Source organism: Periplaneta americana, chromosome 13 (assembly GCF_040183065.1).
Source record: "Periplaneta americana isolate PAMFEO1 chromosome 13, P.americana_PAMFEO1_priV1, whole genome shotgun sequence".
NCBI lineage: Eukaryota > Metazoa > Arthropoda > Insecta > Blattodea > Blattidae > Periplaneta > Periplaneta americana.
Genome location: NC_091129.1, coordinates 112,067,455 through 112,072,509, shown reverse-complemented (window position 1 = coordinate 112,072,509; position 5,055 = coordinate 112,067,455). Strand labels below are relative to the sequence as shown.

Genomic DNA, 5,055 nt, shown 5'->3' with positions numbered 1-5,055 from the left:
TGATCGCGCTCACACGTAGTTCTACGTAAAGATATGCAACATAGTAAAGACAATGATCGCACTCATAACATAAAAATTGGAGATTTATCTTTTGAAGAGGTGGAAAAATTCAAATATCTTGAAGTAACAGTAACAAATATAAATGCCACTCGGGAGGAAATTAAACGCAGAATAAATGTGGCAGATGCCTGTTATTATTCGGTTGAGAACCTTTCGTCATCTAGTCTGCTGTCAAAAAATCTGAAAGTTAGCATTTATAAAACAGTTATATTACCGGTTGCTCTGTATGGTTGTGAAACTTGGACTCTTACTTTGAGAGAGGAACAGAGATTAAGGGTGTTTGAGAATAGGGTTCTTAGGGAAATATATGGGGCTAAGAGGGATGAAGTTCCAGGAAAATAGAGAAAGTTACACAACGCAGAACTGCACGCATTGTATTCTTCACCCGACATTAAATCCAGACGTTTGAGATGGGCACGGCATGCAGAAATTCATATATAGTGTTAGTTGGGAGACTGGAGGGAAAAAGACCTTTGGGGAGGTCGAGACGTAGATGGGAGGATAATATTAAAATGGATTTGAGGAAGGTGGGATATGATGATAGAGAGTGGATTAATCCTGCACAGGATAGGGACCGATGGCGGGCTTATGGGAGGGCGGCAATGAACCTGCGGGTTCCTTAAAAGCCAGTAAGTAAGTATGTAAGATTTTATAGGTATCATGGACATTTGGGCAATATTAATTACATTTATTTATTCAAGCCAAAAATCGTATAATAAGAAGATATGTGTCAATAGTGCCATAGCTACAGTAACTGTGTTGCTCCTTCTGAGTTCTACAAGCCGGATCGCGCATGAGTCGAAGCCAGTATTTGGACGTCCACTGATGCAACACTAAATGGGCACACGAGAAGTGGGACCGGCACGACGCCGACCATTCATCCAACAGAATATGGACTTCACAATGACAACCGACAAACAAACCATGTTTTAGGCGGAACTGTATAGTTCCAAAATGTGCATATTTATTATGTATTAAAATTTCTATCGAAACTTCGTGTACTTATCTATAAAGCCAAAGATTTTTCGAGAAGTTAGAAACATGCGCTAGGAGCATGTTCACAAGCACAGTTGGAGCATGGTGCTAGCCTCAAGTATTACAACTTTCGTTTACAAACGATTTAGAGGTGAGTTGTGTATTATGAAATAATAAATATTGCTCGTAGGCAGTATATGTTTAAAGTACAAGGCTTGCAACTGACGTAATGTCTTTGAGGCTTAAATATAATTTGTGGTTAATAATACCTTCTTTCTCTGTTCCTTTTCTCCTTGTGTATACAAAAACAAAATTTATCTAAATGTTTAAATCCGACTTCGAGAAGGTAGCAATAGTGTTATTACTTAAAACATGAATCTACAAGTTAACTTTCGACTTTAACGGATTTACAGGAATAATTCGACACCAGGATTGATCAAAAACAGTATTAGGAAAACAGCACGTTAGTAGCAGAAGCTATAGCTTGCAATACGTTTTGTAGGTTTTCACAATACACAATACAGTGATGAATTTAAGTGTCAATAACACAGAATGATCCGTTTGAGAATACATGAAATAAAAACTCCGTAATATGAGAATTGTTATTTGTTTTACAGTAATCCATAAAGGAATCTGTTATTTAAGAAACCATCCAAATCCATTTTTTTTTTTTTTTTTTGCCAAAACGATGTTACAGTGTTTCTGAGATTAATACGTGTATTTGCAAGTCTGTAGAAGACAGTATACAGTCCGCCATATTTTAAGTGATGATGTCACGACAGTACTTCCCTGAAGAGGATGAACCAGTGATTCGGCCAATTCCTTTTCCTCTTTCTGATCAGTTTCAGGATCATCCTTCCTTCATCCACTCTTTCCAACACAGCTTCGTTTTTTATTCTGTCTGTCCATTTCACACACTTCAGCCTTCTCCACATCCACATTTCTACACCACACAATGCTACACTCCATACAAAACACTTCACTAGTCTCCTCCTTAGTTCTTTCTCCAGAGGTCATTTTTCTATTAAAAGCTTCCTTTGTCATTGCTAATCTTCTTTTGACTTCCTGGCAGCAGCTCATGTTACTGCTTATAGTACACCCCAAATATTTGAAGCTGTCCATTTGCTCTACTGCCTCATTTATAATTCGCAAGTTTACCTTCTATACTTTTCTTCCTATGACATATTGGCATTTATCTTCATTCTATATTGCTCACACCTATCATTTAGCTCCAGTAGCATATCCCTTAGTACCATCTCCTCTTCTACCATCATCAGCAAATCTTATACATTTTATTCTTCTTCCTCGCACTATCACTCCTTCCATATTCTGAAATAGTTCTTCACTAAATCTTCCAACTTGATGTTGAACAGGGTAGGTGATAAAGGGCAGCCTTGTCGTACGCTTCTCCCTATTTCACTTTCTTCTGACATTTCTTCTCCTATCCTGACTTTGACTCGTTTCATATAAAGGTTACTGAACAACTCCTCTCTTTCAAATTCACGCCAATTTTCTTTAGGATCCCCGTCAGCTTATTCCAATCCACTCTGTCAAACGCCTTTTCTAAATCCACAAATACTATATGCACTAGATATCTTTCGCTGATTATTCGTAGCAGTCCAAATGCATGTCTCGTACCTCTTCCCTTCCTGAAGCCAAACTGCTCTTCTTCCAACTGTTCTTCCATCTTAGAATATAGACGTCAATTCAGTATCAGCAGAATTGTTACCGAGTGTGATATCAGGCTGATAGTCCTAAACACGTTACATTTCTTGGCATTACTTTTCTTCGGTATTGGAAGCAACACTGTTTCCGTGAAATCTTCAGGCCAGTCGCGTTTCTCATATATTTCGTTGCATAATGATAGAATTTCCTTCTTGTCTTCACTCAAGCACTTCACTAGTTCAATGGGGATTCCATCAACTCTTATAAAACAATTATTATATTCAAATCAAGATTTTCAGGTATAACTCCCTGTAAAGTTGATTTGAATAATTTCGAGGGAAAAATTGTTCCGGAGCCGGGTATCGAACCCGGGACCTTTGGTTTGACGTACCAACGCTCTACCACTGAGCTACTCGGGAACTCTAACCGACACCGATCCAATTTTTCCCTCTATATCCACAGACCTCAAAGTGGGCTGACAACCGTCAAGCAACCAACTTCGAGTGCACACTAACTCCGTGTGACTTAAATTGTGGTTTTCTGTTAACGAACAGTGACGTGTATTATGCAAATCAAGATTTTCAGGTATAACTTCCTGTAAAGTTGATTTGAATAATTTCGAGGGAAAAATTGTTCAAATCAACTTTACAGTGAGTTATACCTGAAAATCTTGATTTGCATAATACACGTCACTGTTCGTTAACAGAAAACCACAATTTAAGTCACACGGAGTTAGTGTGCACTCGAAGTTGGTTGCTTGACGGTTGTCAGCCCACTTTGAGGTCTGTGGATATAGAGGGAAAAATTGGATCGGTGTCGGTTGGAGTTCCCGAGTAGCTCAGTGGTAGAGCGTTGGTACGTCAAACCAAAGGTCCCGGGTTCGATACCCGGCTCCGGAACAATTTTTCCCTCGAAATTATTCAAATCAACTTTACAGGGAGTTATACCTGAAAATCTTGATTTGCATAATACACGTCACTGTTCGTTAACAGAAAACCACAATTTAAGTCACACGGAGTTAGTGTGCACTCGAAGTTGGTTGCTTGACGGTTGTCAGCCCACTTTGAGGTCTGTGGATATAGAGGGAAAAATTGGATCGGTGTCGGTTAGAGTTCCCGAGTAGCTCAGTGGTAGAGCGTTGGTACGTCAAACCAAAGGTCCCGGGTTCGATACCCGGCTCCGGAACAATTTTTCCCTCGAAATTATTCAATTATTATATTACCGATTGTTGTGTATGGTTTTGAAACTTGGACTCTCACTTTGAGAGAGGAACAGAGGTTAAGGGTGTCTGAGAATATGATGCTTAAGAAAATATTTGGGGCTAAGAGGGATGAAGTTACAGGAGAATGGACAAAGTTACATAACGCAGAACTGCATGCATTTTATTCTTCACTTGACATAATTAGGAATATTAAATCCAGACGTATGACATGGGCAGGGCATGTAGCACGTATGTGCGAATCCAGAAAGCATATGGAGTGTTATAGTTGGGAGGCCGGAGGGAAAAAACGTTTGGGGAAGCCGAGACGTAGATGGAAGGATAATATTAAAATGGATTTGAGGAAGGTGAGATATGATGGTGGAGACTAGATTAATCTTGTTCAGGATAGGGATCGATGGCGTGCTTATGTGAGAGCGACAATGAACCTCCGGGTTCTCTAAAAGTCATAAGTAAGTTGATACAGCGTCGTTGAATACCGAAGTAAAAAGTGATGGTGGTGGTGGCGTTAATGGTAGCGAGTATGTGCTATAAAATTAAAAATCTTTATAGAGAATCAAATCCTGATTTATCGGAAAAAAAAATTCACTGTCAAATTATTTATCTTGATGATAGACTATACATATAACTTAAAATTAAGTGTCTAACTTACTTTACAGTAATTGTAACTCAGTGGGAGTTAAAGTACAACAAAGGTCGCATTAAGAGTATCAGACTGTTTCACTCTCGCGATATGCTGGGAGCGAAAATCTATCACTTCACGATTTCATAACCCACCAGCACCAGCAGAGGCACCATTCTTGAGCCTGTCATACAAACAGGTAGTGAAGAGAGAGCACTGACCGACGCCGATCCGGTAGTCCTTGTCCGTTTGTCAAGTTCTACATATCAATTATCTATTGCTTCGTAAGGAGAAAGTACAGCGCCCTTCTAACAGCGGAATTTTAATTTTTTACGGAAATTCATTTTTTACCATAACTTAATACCAGAAGCTACCTGTTGTCTGCCTGTATTTTTCCAATATTGGATGTTTATCTTAATGGATATCTACAATTCAATTTATCAACCATTAGTGTCAGAAAACTCAACTCTAAAATAATGACGTTTTATTTAAAAGATTAAAGTAACGAAACCAA

General features: G+C 38.8%; 3 non-coding genes across 3 annotated transcripts; 2 read left to right on the top strand and 1 right to left on the bottom strand.

Annotated features, from left to right (window-relative positions):
- Positions 1-3,047: 3,047 nt before the first annotated feature.
- TRNAD-GUC (transfer RNA aspartic acid (anticodon GUC)) lies at positions 3,048-3,119 on the bottom strand. The gene has a single exon. It is a non-coding gene; the product is annotated as a tRNA-Asp (tRNA).
- Positions 3,120-3,527: 408 nt separating this feature from the next.
- TRNAD-GUC (transfer RNA aspartic acid (anticodon GUC)) lies at positions 3,528-3,599 on the top strand. Its single transcript has one exon. It is a non-coding gene; the product is annotated as a tRNA-Asp (tRNA).
- Positions 3,600-3,813: 214 nt separating this feature from the next.
- On the top strand, positions 3,814-3,885 carry TRNAD-GUC (transfer RNA aspartic acid (anticodon GUC)). Its single transcript has one exon. It is a non-coding gene; the product is annotated as a tRNA-Asp (tRNA).
- The last annotated feature ends 1,170 nt before the right edge of the window (positions 3,886-5,055 follow it).